The sequence below is a fragment of the Parasteatoda tepidariorum genome, chromosome 8 (genome assembly GCF_043381705.1).
Source record: "Parasteatoda tepidariorum isolate YZ-2023 chromosome 8, CAS_Ptep_4.0, whole genome shotgun sequence".
Lineage (NCBI taxonomy): Eukaryota > Metazoa > Arthropoda > Arachnida > Araneae > Theridiidae > Parasteatoda > Parasteatoda tepidariorum.
Window position 1 is genome coordinate 75,423,346 of NC_092211.1, and position 22,576 is coordinate 75,445,921.

A 22,576-nucleotide genomic window follows, 5' to 3' on the forward strand; every position below is an offset into this window, starting at 1 on the left:
GCCAAACGAGGGTTTTTTTTTATCATGCAACTTCAAATTTTTTCTTTCTAAGAATTGTTTTCGCAACTTATCCTTCACTATCGCTGGTAACTTAGTTAAAACTCTACTTTAATATTTTAAAAATTGTAAGCAAAACAAAGAAGAAAATGAAAAAAAAAATTGCGATTTAATTACTTTCTAGGTAATTCGCAGCCTACGTCCATGAAAACTGTCACATCCTCGTTGCTTATTTTATAGGACCCTAGTCACGGGTCAGTCATCATATATCAGTCAGGGGTCTGTTTAAAAGAAATTTGGGTCCGTTAACGGACCTTTCATAAAATATCATTTCATAAAAATGAACCCTTCACAAAATATTTTCACTTAAAAACGGACCCTTCACAAAATGATTTTTCTTTTAATCGGACCCTTCACAAATTTGTTTATCTTCGTTATTGTTTTGTTAATCAAATAAACCCTTCCCAAGGGGGAAAAAATAAAGATGGGTGTAAACGAATTAAGTTTTGTCTTCGGCAGACACTCCTTCCAATTTGCGTCCGAAATTAATATTCTACGTTCAGCAGTATAGGATAAATACCAGATATTTGTATGTTGCATCTCTAATTTAGAAGCAGCAATTGCTGATTATTTTTGAAAATTTAATTTTTTTAAATTATAGTTTTACAGTGTTGAGCATAATCTTGTATCTATTTACAATTTAAAAACTCCTTGAAAAAGTTTTTTGCAAAACGGACCCTATTTGCACAAATTCATAGAAGCAGGACCCTGGTTGAAAGAATGTGACTTAAGGTTTATTTTATATTCACAAATTACGAGTAATTTTTTCACAATTTTTACAAAAACGGACTTTTCACAAAATGTCTGGACAGACCCCTGCCAGTTAGTTACGAGGAAAATATTTTCAACACAGACAAGTTAATCCCGATTTTTGATCTATCCTTAAATCGCTTCTGATCACGATTATTTCAAAATTGTAAAGTTGAGGTGAAAATTAGATGAAAATTTATATAGTCGCAAATACTATATGAATCGGCTCCTCAATGCCGATTAAATAAATGCATATAGTGCTGCCTTATGCAAAAACAGTGATTCTAATTTCGGAAAACGCTACTGTTGTATGTCGCTTGTTAAAAATATAACTTTTTTACTGCTTTACTTTTTATTATTATTTCATTTTTTTTATTAATACGGTTATCTGACTTCGTTATTATATTCTTTCATTCTAATAAATAATACAGACCACTAAATATTTATAGCGCTATGTTGATACTGAGCTTTAAAATCGCTAACGACTATAAATATGCAGTTTATAATTATGCATTTTATAAAGTTTTGAAACAATCAATAAAAAACATTACAGTCAAGAAATAGAAATAAATTTGTAAAATAATTTGTGATTGAGTAATAAGATTTACGAATAAGAGATAGTCATGATTACGGTAATAAAAGTATTATTTCGTAATAAGTAGTTATTCAAAACAATGACTAAACTAATCATTTACATGCTTATCACGATATAACAAATTGCATAAATTATTTAATACGAATTTACTGACTTTTATTTTATGCAAAATATTTTAATAACTGAAGAGCTTAGCGGAAAAGTAAGTTAAGCCATTTTTAAATATTGTTCATCAATTTTTCGGTTTAAAAACATATCAGTTTAATGGCTAATATCAAACATTGATTTGATTGTACATTTTTAATGCAACTTTTTTCGATTGAAGTGCAGGCATCTTACTGATGTTTTTATACCTTATAGAGCTAATTTTTCTCAGATTTATTAAAATATAACCAATTATACCTTTCAGTCATAAACAATTACTATCATACTGTAATCCACTCGTGTTAAAATAAACGAAAACTCTTTCTCCAAATTTCTTTATACACGAAGCAAAAAATAATTTGGTACAATTACCGTAATGTTTAAAAAAGTTTCTTCTCATGGAAAAAAAAGAAAATACATAATTTTGGTAATAAAATCAAAACATACGGTATTTAAACCATTCATTTGGCAGTTTTTCCGTTCATATGGGGGCAATTTCTCCGGAAATTTTAATTTTCAAAATTATAGTTCTTTATTACAGTAAAATATACAAAACTGAAAAGTAAATTTTCTGAATGAATGGTTTTTATGCCTTACTGTATGGTATCATGATAAAATAATCAAATTTTATCACATTTACCAAATTTTATCACATAATATAACACCATATTTTATTGTTAATTTTACCAAAATCATTACCTAAGCGCTTCAGTAAAAATTACCGAAATTTTATATAGCGCCAGAAACATGCTAAATTTTTACCGCATACCAGTAGTTACGATATCTTACCTGACGATACTTTTTTTTCTCCCTGTGAAATTAAAATACGTCAAAAATTAATTTTCCTATGTCCCATGAATCGTAAAAAAAAGTATTTTGTCTTTCTGTTTCATTAAAACATGTAAAATTTCGCATATAAATAATTCAAACATTCAAGGTAAAATTCAGCTAATAAAAATATAAGGCACCAGTAATCTTTTATTTTTTATTTATTTATTTTTCTGAAATTAAGAAATATTTGTTTTAACAAGAGAAAAAATAAATAAAAAGTACTTTAGGTAATAATTTAGGACATTTATTACAAAGTAGCGTTTATAAATTATGAGATAAAACATTAAAACATTCAAAGATAAAAACTTTTTTTTAATTTTCCATCATTATAGATGACTAAAAATATTGTTCCTCAAATTAAATTATACTAAAACAACATTTCAACATTTGAATTTTAAATTCGATTAATTTTAAAACAAATTCTACTTTAGAGAGCAGTATGAACGTCATAATTTTCAGGAAAAAACATTTGATTTAATTCAAATAGACAAATTAAAAAAAAAATTGTAGAAACTACACTAATGTTTAAATATTTACAATCTCTATATCGCATTTATTGTTCCATAAAAACAATAATTTTAAAAAAAATTGTTTATATTTTATTAGCCTGCATTTAAAGCAACATTCATTTATTCAACATACAGGTTTCAAAAGCAAATTTCAAAAAGAAAATGAATAAATGTGAGTTTTATACTTTTTTTATCTTTCAAATTTTAATTAATTTTTAAACTTAGTTGCTTATTATAAAATAATTTTTTAATATTATTTTTTAACTTTATTTGTTTCAATTTTATTTATTCATTTTTGAGAAAAAGTTAGCGTAGACAAAAATATTTATAGATTATAATAATGAGCTTAGCTTTTTTGTCTTAAATAAGTTTTAGTTTTTGAGGAAATGCTGCTTTAAAAAATACGAATAACATTTCATTTAATATTCCAAGTTATAAGTGAACTTATAAAGTTTCCGTATATTTAGTTTTAAATTTCAGTATTGATAACGTTAAAACGTTGAATTTTTCACACATTTATAAATTAAATGAGTTAGTATAGCTTATAAATAGTGAAGGTATTGTGCAATCTAAAAAAGATGTAGTATTAAGTTAAGTGAGATAATAAAGAATAAAATCTCTTTTTTTAAATAATACAACTACCGGTTTTACTAATACTAATTATTAGATATTTTTTTAAACTTAAACGCACTGAAATAACAGATTTTAATGAGCTCAAATGCCAAGCTTTTAAACGAGACATCATTTATTGAAAGGTAAACTATAATTATGCTTCGGACTTGCGCAAACTTTTAACCCTTGTAATAAGTAATTATGTTAAATTGCACAATCAATAACTAGTTTAAGTAACGACTTAATCTTATTGAAAATATACATATCTAATGATGCTTAGTAAGTTAAAAATAAAAGAAGCTATAATTGAAACTCATTACAGGATTGAATAATTATGTTTTTTAAATGAATCATTTCTTTGATTCACTGAAACAGTTTAATTTGCCCTCCAGACAAATATTATTTATTATATAAATAATCAATCCTTTTCTAAGCATGAATTAAATGTTAGTTCATATCATAATAACGGAGTCAAATAAATTTCAAAATTTATTTAATTTTGATTTTTACTTACAATACCTTTAAAAATTTCCCATTGTAAACTACTTGCATGTTTGTATAAACTATTGTTTTTGTCTAAAAAAATTATATTGCTTAAGTAAATGTTGCAAAGTGTTTATTTTTAACTAAAGTTTGAGATTTGTGTTAAGTAAATGTTTATCATTTGGATGTATTGTGAATGCTTATATTTTGGTCCTGTTTTAGTTTTGGTCATTGTTTGCATATAAATAATTTGGTCATGAATATATACCTAAAAATTCTTTTTGTTTGTTGATTCCAAGCTTCACCAGTTTGGAGAATTAAATTAAATACTGTCTTTGGTTTGATGAAAATATGACCGCGCTGTTTTCCTCTGATCTACCTTTTTCATCGTGTTTTTGCGTTCATTTGCTAACAAATTTTTAATTTTTTTTTTTCAAAATTGTAATTTTCATGTTAGTTTGTATTTAAAGCAGAACAAGCATTTAAAAATTGTGCTGTTAAATAATTATGAATATTATATGAATGTAAAAATTAAATTTGGTAATTTCGGTAATTTTCATGTAATATATAAATATTTGATTAAATGCTTCGAGTATTAAAAATGAATTTGGTGATTTTCTTTTTTTAATAAAAATAGAGTGTCGCTCCAACTATAAGTGAAACTTATTCGGGAAAAATTTGAATAAAGAATGGAAAATGAAAACAATCACTAAAAAAACAACTCTTGTGATATTTTTGTCCAAAAAATTCAGAAAAAATCGAAACAAATATTTTTTTTCAAAATAAAAGAAAAAAGAAACAAAGTATGGTCAAAACTAACACAATATGATGAAATTTGCCGTATTTCTGGCTCCATAACGAAAAGCTAGGTATTTTTGCCGAAAAGCTTTGGTAATGATTTTAATAAGCCTATCAATAAAATATGATTTTATAATGCGTGATAAAATTTAGTACGTTTTATAATGATGCCATCCTTGGAGAACGGCATAAAAACCCGTCATTCAGTTGAAGTTACTTTTCAAATTTGTATTTACTATTAAATTAAGAAAGAAATTAGTTAATTCATGCTGCAATATGGTTAAACAAAATTTATTAAGGTAACGCCGATTTCGAACGATTTTTAACGGGCTTCAGTATTTTTAAAAGGAATTTTTAAGGGGTGGGCTCAAATCCTAAAATCTCGAAAAATAGTACCACACCATAAAAATTTACTTACTAATTTCATCTAGAGCAAAATTAAGAGATCGAGCTGTTGATATTTATATTTTAACACATCACTCAATAAGTCTCTGGTTCAGCTAAGAAAAACCTTTTCTTTACTTTTTTAGAAATTCAACATACTTCCTTTTAAGAAAAATACATTCATTTAAACGCTGTTCTAACTTTTCGCTGGCTTTTTTGTAAAACTATTTGTCGTTGCTCGCAAAATAGGCGTCAGTTTAAGAAATAACTTCTTCATTTGAGTCAAATTTCTTTCCCTGATGCATCTTTTAGAAATCTGCAAAGAGCTGGTAGTTGCTAGGGGATATATCTGGAGAGTATGGTGGGCAGGGAAGTAATTAGTGTAATTGATTCAGTTTAACCATTGTTTTCACCGATCTTCTCTCAGTCATTCCAATAATACCGTGTAATATTCGCTATTGATAGCTTTGTCTTTTTCAAAATAGTCGATGAACAAAATACCATGCGCGTCCCAAAATACAGAGGCCCTAACCTTGCCAACTGAATATGAGTTTTTGGTAGCTTTGGACGACTTTATCCAGCTGCTGTCCACTACGCTGAAGATCTTTTTGTTCAGGAGTATAGTAGTGAATCTATGTTTCATCCATTGTCGCGTACCGATGAAAAAAATCATTTTTATCTCGCTTTAAAGTTCCAAAGTTCTAAATTGTCGTAGACAGAATGTTCTTTTTGGCTCGGTGTCAGTAAACGCGGCACTCATTTCGAAAGCAACGGGCGCATGCTCAAATTTTTATGTAAAATTGTAAACACACCACCTTGCGATATCCTTTGATATTTTCTGAAACAACGGTTTGGACGAACAGAGTATTAAGCATCATCGTTGTCTTTACAACTGCGTTTAAATTCAGCATATCAGTTAAAAAAATAGTTTATTTTCCTGGTGCAGAGTTTTCATAACACTTGTCAAAAAATGTAACCCCATAAAAAAATACGATTTTTTTTTATTGTCTTAAAAATTACAAAACTTGAATCACTAAAATCACTTGTAACCTCTAAACTAATAATCAGAATGTCATGAAATTTTGACAATTATCGTTTGAAAGTTGCTACTACCCAGAAATTGTATGGTTCCGTTAACAGTGGCGCCACTTAGGTGTCAGACCGGAGTCTTATTGAGTGGTGTATTATGTTTTATGTAATATAATTTTCATTATTATATCAATGAAGCAAATATCAACTCAAATATTAAAAAGTGATATTAATAAAATCTGTATTGTACATATGTCTCTCAAATATGATATTTTTCGAAATAAGATATTTTCACTTCCAGCATGTCAGTTAAATTATAAGTTTCATTAAATTTTTATAAAATAAAAAATATAACCTAATACTTTGAAAAAATTAATAATCAGTTAATTAGCAATAAAAATAAAAATGCAATATAAATAGCTTTTACTACTTTCTAATAATTCTCCAGCACTATGAAAAAAACTTTTTTTTCAATACTTAAACACATGAATGTTTCTTGTGTAGTCAACCATTAAATACGAACGATCTCGTTTTTATAGTTGTTTCTCATTAAGTCCAAAATATCCGGAAATGTAAGTTGATTAAAGGAAAATAACTATTACTTTATACCACTAATTTATACCAAATATATTCATCAGCTGCAGGAAACAAATTATATGTCGGTATATAGAGACTGATATTTAAAAAGAACGTCGAAAACGAAGAGGAAAATAATATATTCCAATAGAAAAATAAATCAGTTAAAACGTTTTTTTTTTTAAATAGTACCACACCATAAANTTTTTTCTTTTTTTTTTTTTTTCGTTTTTTTTTTCTTTCACGAGATGTAAGAAATTACGTTTTTTATGAATGTAAAAAAAAATTGGTTTTTAATTTCTTTTTCTTGCTTTCAACAAAAAAGGGATGATATTCCCAGTGATGTAAAAAACCAGTTTCGTAAAAGTAATATTTTTAATTGATAACGTACAAACTCAAATTTAACTAATTAACATTCAAATTTTATTTATTTAATTGATCTAGTTTTTTAGGAGGTGTTTTTTTCAATGAAATGTGATTTCTTACATCACTGAAAATACCACTTTTTGTGCTAAAATCATTAGAATGAAAATAAAATCTAAAAAGGAGAGGAAAATAAAAGAAGTTATATTCTTTATTGGGTCACAGTACCCAAAAAATAACCAAAATATCGAGAGAGAAAATTTTTGCTTATGAAATAAAACTTCAAACTATTTCAAATGCACTGAAAAAAATCATCTCTCTATCTACATTTTAAAAAAAGTTATGAATGATTTTAAATTGCCCTAATACAAAGTTTGCTCAGCAGACAGACTTTAAAGTGCTTTTTCTCATGGATTATAATTTTTAGTTTTAATCTTAATTAAATCTCAAAGGAATTTTTTCTATTTAAGATAAAGCTTTGAAGTAACCTTTTTTATCTTAAGTTTAATACACTTATTTAAACTGGGCATGGAATGAGCATTTTATGAGGTATTACAATTTTTACAGCATGTTATATATACCTAATAGGAATTTTCAACCTTTTTTTTTTTACTTTTTTACAAAATAATCTATTAAAATTATTCTAATTGATATATCAACAAATGAATGCACAAATTTGTTAAAATGAATATTGTAAGCACTAAGAAAAGAAGAATTTTTAAATATCTTAAAATAAAAAAGCCTTAAAAATTTAAAAATTTTGAATTTGTTCAATATTTTTTTTAAATTTTAAAAAAAAAACAGTTAATTATTGTTTGAAGATAAATTATTGATTATAAGTTAAATTAGCGTGTAAAGCATCCACAAAATGAATGATTATACCTTTATTTAAAAAAATTGTTGCAAGAGTACTGTGACCCCTTAAAATCTAAAAAGATGAAGAAAATAATCTATTCGAATAGAAGAAGTTAAAACGCAGAATTATTTTCATTCACATCGAGATGTAACAAGCTCCATTTTTCATACATATAAAAAAATAACTAAATGAAATTTGAATTTTATTTTATTAAACTTAAATAGTGGATATTATTTTTGAGAAATCGGTTATTATTTTTTATTTCCATTGACAATCACATTTGACGACATACTTACACCATCGACGTACTTAACGGGCGGAATCGTTGATCTCTTTTTCATTCGCAACATATCGGTGGTTCAGGATTCGAACCAAGAACCTTTCTGACATGATGTTAGCTCCCTGTCCAGTCGGTTAAAAATCTGCTATTGAGGTAGCATTTTTAAAAATTGAAGAAAAATAGAATAATTCAGATTGTTAAAGTCTTTCAAAATAAGTCTTTCTACTGCTTAGAAATGATTTTTTTTCTTAGGCTAGGCATTAGGTACGATGTTATTTTCTTAAAGTAAATTTTTTATGTCCAATTTCAATAAGGGCTGGTGACAGAGCTTTAATCATTTTTTTTCCAGATTGTTAATATTATATTAGATTATTAGAATATCATCGGCTGAGCTAAGATATTCTCCATTTATCTTCCTCCTTTATTACTTCAATTAATTAATTACCAATTAATTAGTACTTAATTTTATTAATTTTAATATAGTTTGAAAATTGAAATTTCACTTGCATTTTACAACTGTGGGTCAATTATTATATGAAATACATAATCAAAAAAATTTATGATAGACCAACATGAAAGAGCTATGCTTTTGAACAAAAAATCTGCGCATGTTAGCAACAGAGTGATGAAACTAAAGATTTATGATTTCTAGACATAATAAACATAAATATTTTTAAAAAAGATTAATTGTTATGTAAGTAAAAGTACTTCTCAATACAAAAAATAAACTGTGTCACTTGAAAAGATACTATTCACAGTTGTTTATGCCTATATTCAGTTGGATACCCTCCATATCATTTCCATAAAGAATTGTTTTCATTTTTATTAACTTTTTCACTAAATCATTCATTTTTTTAGATGAGTTTCAATTTTCAGGAAGTTATAAATTAATATTTATGAATCATTATTTTTTTATAACATGTAAACATAACTTATTCGAAGCTTAAACATTCTATGAATCTTTCATGAAGCGTTTCAATTTTATTTCAATATTTTCACTTAAATATTCAACAACAAAAATCACTAAATTTATGTTTTCCTTCATTATTATTGTTAACTAAGCACACTTCATGTTTTTCTAATTTTTTTCCAATGATTGGTAAATTTTTAAAAAAACAATTCTGAAAAATATATTACTAAAATGTAAACAGCAATATGAAATTGCTATTTACAATTTTGGATAAAATGAATGCATATTGCCACAAATGTAAATGAGGTTTTAAATCAAATATGTTAAACAGGTAGTCAGAAAGTCGAGCCACCAAAAAATGTGGTCTCGAGGATTGACAAAATAGTAAAATAGTACTCTAATGGTATTTTAAATTAATAACTTTCCAGTAATATCACATCTTTACAAATTGATTTTAAAAATTCAAAATATGCATTTAGGATTAAAATATCAAAGCTACGACAAACTAGTTTTAAATTAATGGTAAAGCTATGTAACACGGAGCCAGTGTAGCCACCGAATCGCTATAACTGATGAAAGTGTATTTAAAATGTTCAATGAGTTTAAATATTAGATATGAGATTAGATATATTCATTACATCGATTTTTCAATTATGCAGCTGATTCAATGATAAATAAAATGTTTTTAAAATGTTTATTTCTAATGGAAAATATTTCCTAGAGTTCGGTCAACTCGGTATTTTATATTGTATCTTTCTTATTAAAACATCAACGACGTTGCACCACGTAGAAAGTTCTTTTAAATTCTATGCCGGCGTGTTCAGAAAGCTTTACCAACAGAACTTAATTATGTTCTGTCGATACCAAATCAGTTTTCTTTTTGGAGTATCATTTTAAAGGAAACAATAATTTGCACATAGAAAAAATTTTGACTTATAATTACTAATATTGTCGTTAAACTAGTTTAATATGCATTCTTAAATATATATAATTAACCTTAATTGTGAATTGCAGTTTTAAAATTTAATTTGTACAGATATTCGCTTGAATAAAATGCCTAGGTAAGATACGACTGGCATGCATGCAAACCATAGACTACGGGCCCAGCATAAGATGCCCGGAGAAAAAATCAATTACCATACTGTATGGTAATTGATTGTATGGTAACTTTTTCAATTACCATACTGTATGGTAATTGATTGTATGGTAACTTTTTCAATTACCATACTGTATGGTAATTGATTGTATGGTAACTTTTTCAATTACCATACTGTATGGTAATTGATTGTATGGTAACTTTTTCAATTACCATACTGTATGGTAATTGATTGTATGGTAACTTTTTCAATTACCATACTGTATGGTAATTGATTGTATGGTAACTTTTTCAATTACCATACTGTATGGTAATTGATTGTATGGTAACTTTTTCAATTACCATACTGTATGGTAATTGATTGTATGGTAACTTTTTCAATTACCATACTGTATGGTAATTGATTGTATGGTAACTTTTTCAATTACCATACTGTATGGTAATTGATTGTATGGTAACTTTTTCAATTACCATACTGTATGGTAATTGATTGTATGGTAACTTTTTCAATTACCATACTGTATGGTAATTGATTGTATGGTAACTTTTTCAATTACCATACTGTATGGTAATTGATTGTATGGTAACTTTTTCAATTACCATACTGTATGGTAATTGATTGTATGGTAACTTTTTCAATTACCATACTGTATGGTAATTGATTGTATGGTAACTTTTTCAATTACCATACTGTATGGTAATTGATTGTATGGTAACTTTTTCAATTACCATACTGTATGGTAATTGATTGTATGGTAACTTTTTCAATTACCATACTGTATGGTAATTGATTGTATGGTAACTTTTTCAATTACCATACTGTATGGTAATTGATTGTATGGTAACTTTTTCAATTACCATACTGTATGGTAATTGATTGTATGGTAACTTTTTCAATTACCATACTGTATGGTAATTGATTGTATGGTAACTTTTTCAATTACCATACTGTATGGTAATTGATTGTATGGTAACTTTTTCAATTACCATACTGTATGGTAATTGATTGTATGGTAACTTTTTCAATTACCATACTGTATGGTAATTGATTGTATGGTAACTTTTTCAATTACCATACTGTATGGTAATTGATTGTATGGTAACTTTTTCAATTACCATACTGTATGGTAATTGATTGTATGGTAACTTTTTCAATTACCATACTGTATGGTAATTGATTGTATGGTAACTTTTTCAATTACCATACTGTATGGTAATTGATTGTATGGTAACTTTTTCAATTACCATACTGTATGGTAATTGATTGTATGGTAACTTTTTCAATTACCATACTGTATGGTAATTGATTGTATGGTAACTTTTTCAATTACCATACTGTATGGTAATTGATTGTATGGTAACTTTTTCAATTACCATACTGTATGGTAATTGATTGTATGGTAACTTTTTCAATTACCATACTGTATGGTAATTGATTGTATGGTAACTTTTTCAATTACCATACTGTATGGTAATTGATTGTATGGTAACTTTTTCAATTACCATACTGTATGGTAATTGATTGTATGGTAACTTTTTCAATTACCATACTGTATGGTAATTGATTGTATGGTAACTTTTTCAATTACCATACTGTATGGTAATTGATTGTATGGTAACTTTTTCAATTACCATACTGTATGGTAATTGATTGTATGGTAACTTTTTCAATTACCATACTGTATGGTAATTGATTGTATGGTAACTTTTTCAATTACCATACTGTATGGTAATTGATTGTATGGTAACTTTTTCAATTACCATACTGTATGGTNAAAAAAAAATAAATAAATCTGTGTGCCGTGAAGATTCGCACACGTGCTCGTCTGCACGTGCAGGTAATACTTAACAAATAACCATTTCACTTGGAAAATCGGTTTTTAATTTTTGTTTCTCCAAACATTCACTTTGCCCGGAAAGTATTTAAAAAACACGTGATTATTGCAAACGATAACAGAAATTCGAACAGAATGTCGCATAAATGCGAAATAAAACTTTTAAATATGGAAAAAGTTTATTTTTTTAAACTGGAGAAATTGTTATTTTCCTTATACAGAAGTTAAATCCCCCCCCCAAAAAAGGCGAAGATAAACAACATTAAAAAATTCTTTTTAAAATGTTGTTTTCTTTCTGGCATTATCGAAGGTAAAGGCGTATATAAAGCTCCTTACCACAAAACCTAAGATGGCGCTAGCTTGGAATAAGAAAAATAGATATGAAAGTTTTTGTTATTTATTCAATGGTGTTTGACATAACGCTTTATGCTTTTAGTTAAAGCTGTTATTTCATTATTTATAAAGGAAAAGAAACACCTTAAAAAATAAATAATTTCAATTGAACTCTTTTGAGTTTGTATTACACACTAATATAATTAACAAACGGTGGAATATACATTTTTATGTAATTACGGGGATATTTCCGTTTCGTGACCGTTCTGCTATCGTTTAGGTGCCAAATGGATTTCAAACTTCAAATTTTAAAAAAAAATTATAATTACGTGTAGGGAGTTACTTGGAGGTGGATACAATCTGTACGCTTCAAGTTAATCTTTAATTATGGTTTTTGAATGATTTGATTCATTTGACAAAAAAATAATAATTTCTCTATGTTTTAAAAAAATATTTATAGTTTTTTTAGCGCTTAATTTTTGTTAAACTTTTTACAAAAATTATTGAAACCTCGAAATTTGTAAGAAATTAATGTAATTTAAGCATTAAAAGTTTTCATAAAGGATCATTCTCTTCAAAATTAATAATCATAAAAAGTATTATGATAGTAAAGAAAGTTTATTTTTATTTGATGTAATGTAAATTTTTTACTGGTCTAAATAAGATTATTAAAATAAAAAATTTTTTTTAATGCATTTTTATGTTTCTTATGCCCATCAGCGGTCACTATGAACTTCAAAAAATCTAAGAACGAATTAAATGTGCTGGTAAAAAATAAATATTTTATTATTTCTAATCAAAATAAAGATTTCATAATCTATTTCGAGAGATATCAAAGTTCTTATTATTCCATATTCAAAATTCCTTGTTTTTATAATACATAATTCCTAACGTTAGAGATTGTTAAAGTCTTACAAACAAGAACTTTTGGTCTCAATGTTTTCAACATAAAATCTTAGACCAATTGTAGTAGGGATTATTTTTCAATTATTGAAAGTAGACTTTACTTATAATAATTGAATAATTGAAAGCTCTACTTTCCATAATTAAAAAGATAGCTTACTATGAATTTTCAGTTTGAGTAAATGTCAAGTTTTTAAAGGCATTTTTAATCAATACATCGATCAATTCGAAATATCTTAGTTGTGTAGTATCTTTGTATGAAAATATATAAAAAAACTCTTTGCAGTGTTGCAACTAAATAATACTTAAAAATTCATTTAGTATTACCGTTGCTTTAGGCTCAAGATTTACTTAACCAAAAAGCAGTTAGTTACGCCCTAAATTTAATCACTCCTATTACGGAAATTTGATATATTTTAATGGATTTTTTATTTGAATAAAAGTGTGAAATTTAATTTAAAAATAGGCCGATTAACTGCAACACCATTCATAAATATATTGTAGATTCAATGTATTATCATTATTATCTGAAACGAATTGTATATTGAATTTAAAAACGTTTATTTATGAAGTAAATTGTCGTTTAATTATGAAATAATTGTAATTATATTTAATTTAACAACTTTAATTTATAAAATAAATTTTCTCCTTTATTTGATACTATTGTTGTATGATATAAACTGTACGTTTAATTTCGTATCATTATTGTTTATAATAACAGTAGAAGGTTTTCTACTTTTTGGGCTCTGCCGAAACAATGATGCTACAAACTTACTTCAAAATTTTATTCAACTTTCTACAAATTTATGATGTTAAATTTAAAATTGTATATTTAATTTAAAAACTTTAATTTATAAAATAAATTTTCTCCTTTACTTAATACTATTGTTGTATGAAATAAACTGTACGTTTAATTCCATATCATTATTGTTTATAGTAACAGTAGAAGGTTTTCTCTTTTTTGGGCTTTTCCGAAACAATGATGTAACACACATTCTTCAAAATGTTATTCAACTTTCTACAAATCGATGAAATCAAATTTAAATTGTATATTTAATTTAACAACTTTAATTTATAAAAAAAATTCCCCTTATATTTAATACCATTATTGTATGAAATAAACTGTACTTTTAATTCCGTATAATTATTGTTTATAGTAACGGTAGAAGCTTTTCTACTTTTTTGGGCTCTGCAGAAACTATGATGTAACAAACTTTCTTGAAAATACGAAATAAAGAAAATTCTTGTTTGACCTATTAACAACAACAACACAACCCGTATTTATTACCAGCTTTCTACTCGAATCGTGACGGCAGAGACATTAATAGCCCATCAAAAATCCACTAAAACACTTCAACATTTACTTTCTCTCCTAACTTCATTGGCGATCTCTTTCTCAAAAGAGAAAGTATTATACAAGAACCCATTAAAATAAAAAACAAAATAAAAATATATGAGCTCAACAGGTAAAAAAGCTCGTGTCCAGATGAGGAAGAAAAAAAAGATAGCTATTGAGGACACGCTGATCAAAAAGAAAGGATGGACTTTGAAAAAAGAAATAAAATAAAATTGAAATGAAACTAGTGGCGTGGGACTTCCTCCAAAACGGGAATCCGGAAGTGATGGGTTCGACCCCGTTTTCAGAAAAAACCACTTTCGCTAACCTACTTTCAGGAGCTAGTTTTGAGTTTCTTTGTTTAAAGCCTATCTCGTTTTCTGCTTCAATTGACTTTCATCTGAATGGAAATACATTATGATCACGTGCAAAGAGAGAAAGTAAATTGTTAAGAGAAGAAGAATGTGAACAACAACACATCGGATTTTTGTTGACCTTTAAGGTTTCTCTTTGTGGCAACACAGAAAGAGAGTTTTCACGTTTTAGCTATTTGTGTGCTGACGCCTTTGTAACATGACATAAGCCACACGTGAATTGAGTATTTTCTCTTCTTAATCTGTTTTTCAGATTTCGTGTTTTTGCTTGAATTTTAAGCTTGACTTTTCCTGAGCCTTTTTGATATATTGAAGCAAAAGCGATCTACCGTATAAACCTGTGCATAAATCGACTTTTCGTACCCCCAAAAGTTTATGAAATATAAGAGGTAGACTTAGACATAGACGATAAAATCAAATATTTATTGATCGTGAAATATTGGTGCATCGTAAACAATGGCACAGATATGAATAACTTAGTTCCAATTTAACTTTACAAGTTACCCCATTAGAAATTATACTCAATTGATTTCGCATTTTCTTTCATTATATTTCCTTTACAAATAAAGGTTGCATTTAAAAAGAAAAAATACTTTAAATTACTTTCAGAAAAAAGATTAAGAATAAAAAAAAGTTAAAATAATTTATTCAAGACAATTAAACCTTTTAAAACATCTATGCCTCTGCAATTTTACTACTTCCAGATTACCATTTGTATCGTATTCATTAACGTTGACAGTGTTATTATACGATTCGGACTTTGTAATGGATTCAACTCCATCTTCATTTGCTGAGTACAACAAAAATCCGTCTTCCCCCTATCCAAAGAATTCGAAATTCCGAATTTTTAAAAATATTTTACAATAACGTTTATATCCACATTTTGCCTAGCGACTAGCACATTTTGACACAAGACGTCTATAGGGACAATAATCAACTTACCTACAGCTGTCGACTTATACACCAGACATACCAGAAATTTACAATATCGTAATAAGGAGCCATGGTGGCGCTCAGGTGATAGAGCTCTCGTCTCCCAATGACGTGAACCGGGTTTGAATCCCAGTGATGGCAGGTCGAAAGGAATTCGGCACCCGACTAGCACCGACCACAGTGCTGACGTAAAAATATCCTCAGTGGTAAACGGATCATGGGTTTGATTCCCCTTGCCGTCAGACTAACCGTTGGTTTTCGTGGTTTTTTCTTTAGTAGTTTCTCTGTAACACAAATTTGGGTTAGTTCCATCAAAAAGTCCTCCACGGGGGCAAATTTCTCCCAATGCTTGATCCAAGAGTTCCCTTGTCCTCTGGATTGGGTTCAAAGTTACAAGGCTACGGAGTTGAAATCAGAATTGGATCGGCTGTTCAACCCCGATTATAAAATAAAATAAAATATCGTAATAAAGATAGTTGGTCGACTTATATAGCAAGATAAACAGCAGTCGAATTTTCGTTGGCTATTACGGTTTCTCTTTGATTAAACAAGAATATAGGTTTCGATATAGTTATTTGTATGCCAAAGCTTCTGCAGCCTGACATAAGTCTTTTCTCTTCTCTGCCAGTCTTTAAATTTCTGCGTTTTCTCCAGATTTTTAAAATTTGATACTCGTGACTTTTACTGACACATAGCTACAGCTTTTTCGATACTTTGGGGCAAGTATCGAAAAGGCTGCAACTTTGGGGCCTTTTCGATACTTTAACGGTAATTACGCGGTGTTAGACATGTTTTCGGCTGTTTTATCTTTCGATAAATCGTCAACTAGCAATTTAATCACTTTTAATTTTAAATTATCGGCGTAAAAACTAGGAGTTTCGCTCCTTGTCCGACCGTTATCGAAAGTTACAAGATAAATATTTCATCATGTTCGAGGATGCATCGCTTAAAGTTCTTTTGTGTAATTGTATAGTGGTCGATGTTACTCAAATAAAGTAATTATTGCTTTGATGCATTAGTGGACTGTAAATTCTTTACAACTGCAATGTACAATGCGTGTACAATACGTATAATACGTGTACAATGTACAAATGTGCACGCATTATACGTATTGATTTTTAAAAACTCGGTACTCATACTTTTACTGATACATGATTGCGACCTTTTCAAAATATTGGCAACAAAAAATTAATCAGTCGAGTTACTGTGGACTTTTTTAGGTTCTTATTTTAAGTAATGGGTGCAGATATTTCACATTGAAGCTATTTGTGTGCTAGAGCTTCCGTGACATGACATAAGATACACTTTAAAATAATTTTTCTATTCCTAATCTGTTTTATTCGATTCTACGTTTTCACTTGATCTTTAAAAACCTGATACTAATGACTTTTACTGCTGTATCAGTCTTTTTAAAATATTGCCGCAAAAAAAAAAAGAATGAGTAGAGTTTTTGTAGTCTTTTAAGGTTTCACTTTGTGACAACATTTCCATGTTTTAGTTAATTGCAGGCTAAGGCTTCGATAACATGCCATACCTATTTTCTATTAAACAATTTTTTTTTAATTTCTTTTTTTTTTTTTTTTTTTTAATTTACACTTGTGATATTTATTGATACAAATTTTTATTACTTTCAATATATTCACATAAAAATATGTTTTTCGTTTCTTTTCAAAAATAATTGGATTAAATGGTAGTAGATATCCCATAAAAACGTTTCTTATGCGCTGTAGTATTAGAGGGAAGAAATCGTGACATAAATTATTCTTTAAATATTCTATTATAGAAATAAATACCAAAAAAGAACACTTTTGCTAACATGCATGAACAGGCATACTGATTCGTCAATACGGTAGTACTAAATAATAAGCGCACTCCTTAAACCTAAAAATTTAATTCAAGTTGTTTCATGATATATGAATATTATATGATCCACGATGGCTCAGGGGATAGAGTGTTCGCCTTTCAATAAGGTGAACTGGGTTCGAATCCCAGCGATGGCTGGTCGATGCGAATTCCGCATCCGGCTTGCACCGACCACAGTGCTGACGTGGAATATCCTTTGTGGTAGACGGATCATGGGTTAGAGACCTCCTGCCGTTAGGTTTTCCTATCCGTGTAACGCAATGGTTAGTTCCATCGAAAAGTCCTCCACGAACGCTCCTTCCAATACTTGATCCAGAAGTTCCCTTGTCTTCTGGATTGGGTTCAAAATTACAAGGCAACGTAGTTAAACATTATTAGTCGCAAACCCGAAAATTGGGTAGGCTGTTCAACGACGGCTTTAAAATTAAAAAAAAATATGGATAATATATTACCTAAAACAAGTATGGCTTTTCCGAAGATTTTGAAAAAAATTTATCACTTTTTACACAAAATTTCTGTCTAGAATAACATTATAATGAAAGAATTTAAATTCTAATTAATTTAATAAAAGCAGATTAAGTATCGTTTAAATTGTTGAAATTTTTTTAATGGGTAGAATTTCTATATGTAGTAAATCGTTCTGCTTTGAGCAGAATGAGAAAGCCTTGGCCTTTACTAAGCTGTAGTGCAAAAAAGCGTGTAAAAAAAAAAAACGAATTTCTGTAAGTTTCTAAATCCTAATACTCATTACTTTTTTAAAAATTCATAAAAATAAGAGCCTTTACATTTGAATGAAAATCTGACGAATTTTAAATAGCAATAATGAGTACTTTTCATAAATGTGATATTGAAAACGTAGCAATACATTAACTACTGAAAGTAACATATTTTGTTAAGGAAAAATATTTAAAAATGTTTTAAATGTACCCAGCTACTATTAATAGAAAGTGTAACAGTGCGTAATTTTTGCAGATTTATAACATATTGGAGGGGCTTGAATCACATGGATTCGGCACCTACGAATGTCATTGTAAGAGATCTCTGAATGGTTATTTTTGTACTTCCGCTAAAGAACTTGACATAAGACACAGGTGAATTTCCTCATATTTTTCTTAATTTGTTTTTCGGATTTCAATTCTTCTATCTTGTTTTTGAAACATGAACTGCTTCGTGACATTATTACAGCAGATACGTTACACCAGTATTTTTCAACAAATTTACTTAGTTGTTGCATGCGTTTACTTTTCGTCTGTTGTATAAAAAAAAAAATAGCTGAAAAAGATGCGTAATAGAGAATTTCGCAAGAAATGTATATTTAGTTAATCTGGAATATTTTGGTAAACACGAAATTGAAAAATATTCCCTTAAGTTATTATTATTTCAAGTACAATATAGTTAAAATTATTTTTTTTCAATTTCTACTATTAGTTAACACTTTCCCAATTTTCGATCCTTAATAAAATACTTTTTATTCGTCCACTCAAGTTCAAGTACAATATTTTAAAGTTGTAGTGGATGACCACTTAATGTCAATACAGTTTTTTTCACATTAATTAAATTTAATTAATTAATTTTAGTTCGATATGGAGGACAATTTTTTATTATTTAATAAAAAGTAACTGAAATAACATTTTTCTTTGTTGAACTGAATTGTGAACTAAATGAATTAACATTTTTCTTGTATTCAAATACATTTTTTTAAACTTGTAGTGGATGACCACTTGATGTTAATACAGTTTTTTCACATTAATTAAATTTAAATAATTAATTTTAGTTCAATATGGAGGGAAAAGTTTTATTATTTAATAAAAAGTAACTGAAATAACATTTTTCTTGTATTCAAATACATTTTTTAAACTTGTAGTGGATGACCACTTGATGTTAATACAGTTTTTTCACATTAATTAAATTTAATTAATTAATTTTACTTCGATATGGAGGAAAATTTTTTATTATTTAATGAAAAGTAACTGAAATAACATTTTTCTTTGTTGAACTGAATTGTGAACTAACTGAAATAACATTTTTCTTGTATTCAAATACATCTTTTTAAACTTGTAGTGAATGGCCTCTTGATGTTAATACAGTTTTTTCACATTAATTAAATTTATTTAATTAATTTTATTTCGATATGGAGGAAAAATTTTTATTATTTAATGAAAAGTAACTGAAATAACATTTTTCTTTGTTGAACTGAATTGTGAACTAACTGAAATAACATTTTTCTTGTATTCAAATACATCTTTTTAAACTTGTAGTGGATGGCCTCTTGATGTTAATACAGTTTTTTCACATTAATTAAATTTAATTAATTAATTTTATTTCGATATGGAGGAAAAATTTTTATTATTTAATAAAAAGTAACTGAAATAACATTTTTCTTTTATTCAAATACATTTTTTTAAACTTGTAGTGGATGACCACTTGATGCTAATACAGTTTTTTTACATTAATTAAATTTAATTAAATAATTTTAGTTTTATATGGAGGAGATAATTTTAATTATTTAATAAAAAGTTGCTGAAATAAAAATTTTCTTTGTTGATTTAAGTAGGAATTGATTTTAATTTTTTTTAATATTACTTGTTTATTTATCTGGAAACAAGTATTAAGTCTAGATTTGCATATCACTTTTTTACTAATCATTATTGTAGCCTAAATTATTGAAAAAAATGCAACTAACATGTTAAAAAAAATATTTCCTCCCCTATTTCTCCATTACAAATGATCCTTGTTTGTAAAATCGAAACAGCTATACGCTCCTCTTAGTTTTTATCTGTATTTCTTACATGAGTTCGTTTATTTCTATTTTTAAAAATTCTCGCACGATGTTGTTCATCACATCATTGTGATGGAAATTTAAGCGACGTTCACGTAAAATAAATCATTTCAAGTATATATTAATCCTTAAATAATTCTTATCTATAACATAAGTCAAGGAAAAAGTGTAAAATTCATGTTTGTTATGCGCTTCAGATATATGGATAAGTATATGGACTTGCAATACGCATTTGTTTTAGGGTTACGGTTTTCAAAATCCTCTTTTAAGCCCTTTGCTAATTTACTGCTAATTTAATCTGCTAATTTACTATTATGAAAATCGAATTTCGGTGAAATTCGTTAAAATTTTATATGATGCGATCTGTAAATTCTCGCTCAAAAGCCTCAATTAAGCACAATATCCAAAAACCAATACATTTTGAGACATTAAAAATTTAAGTGTTAAGAATAATTGAGTACAATACACAAATTATTTATCTCGAAAACAACTTATTTATTTACCTGTTTAAGATTTGATCAAAATGAGAACAACAAACTTAATTTCTGGCAATCGTCATCTTTCGTTTCGCAGAATCGAAAACTGTTGAATCTTGCAGAAGAATTCTTAAGCTTTTTTAGCCACGAAAAGGATGAATATTGTATTGCAATGGATACCAGCACATGTTGGAATAGCTTGGAACAAATAGGCTGATAAATAAGATTGAAGAGAAATTTTGCAATTAAAAAACAGTGACGTACCATTTACATTATCAACGTACCATTACGTAATCGATACTTTGGTTCATAATTTAACCAAGACATTTGTTTAGATTATATATGAAATATTTTTTGTCAAACATTTATTAATTACATAGAATATTAATTGTTAATAATCAAATAACAATGCGTAAATAATGAAAAGGAAAATTTTGTAAATGGGATTAAATTGTTCGTCATTTCATATTTTCCTACACTGTTAAAAGTTTTAGAGTAAGTTGAATTATTCAGTTGTTCAAATTTGTTGTAATCTCAATGTGTTGCTGAGATGCATCATACTGTAGCTCAAATTAATATTTTATTGGCTTCATACACGATACTTTAGTAAAAATTGTACTTAATCATAGTTCAATTCAATTTAACACTTTCATAAAATTAGAGCAAATGTGCATGATGTTACGTTTCAACTTTGAGCTGATCTATAATCTAGTTTATAACCGGAGAAGCTACAAAAGAATTATTTCTCAAAACATTTCTTAGAGCACACATTTTGTCGATTTCCAAATAACTTCTGTAAAGAAAACTTTTTATTTCAAAATTTCCGAGTATCACGCGCTTTTCAACACAAAAAAAAATCTCAAAATAACGCCAACAAAAACAGATAAAGCGAAAAAAACAATGAATTAAGATAGCGAGATTAGGCTATAATTCGATAAATCTTATTTGTACAAAAGCCTACAATTGCTAGGAAGATATATTACGAGGAAACATTTCAAAATACAACAAAAAGAAGTTTATTAAGGTACTTAAAGTTGTGTCTTACATTTCCTCTGTTGTTCTTTACAGTTGTAATTGTAATACGCTTCAGAACTTCCAAATAATGAAATCTTCTTCTTCTTTTATGAAAATCATATAAATATATTGTTTAGTGGAATATATCCATCTTGTATTGTAGTGGCATTTCATTTATCTTTATACACTTTTGATCGGGTTCAATTCTCGTTAAAACGAACAATCGTTGGTGGAACGATAGCACGATTGGTTCGATTTCATTTTGTTCCCTTCACCATTTATCCCCTTTACAATAATTCAAGACAATTTCGTAAATCATAGTTTTATAGATAGTTAAATGTATGATCTATTTTTTTGTATTTTTTTCAGAGAAAATTGTTATGTTTTATTCTGCAACACTTAAGGAACAAATTGATAAATTGTAAATATTTATTATAAATACCTATATATATATATA

At 27.5% G+C, this 22,576-nt stretch overlaps 1 protein-coding gene across 4 annotated transcripts in view; it reads left to right on the forward strand.

The window, feature by feature from the left end:
• The window catches only part of LOC107449895 (uncharacterized), a 127,744-nt gene that overhangs the window by 11,854 nt on the left and 93,314 nt on the right, over window positions 1-22,576 (forward strand). For 2 of the 4 annotated variants that reach the window (XM_071184241.1, XM_071184240.1), the window contains exon 2: window positions 18,823-18,941. The exons of the other annotated variants lie outside the window; for them this stretch is intronic. The gene's annotated coding sequence lies outside the window, so the exon portion shown is untranslated. The remainder of the gene's footprint in view (window positions 1-18,822; window positions 18,942-22,576) is intronic. 4 annotated transcript variants of the gene reach the window in all.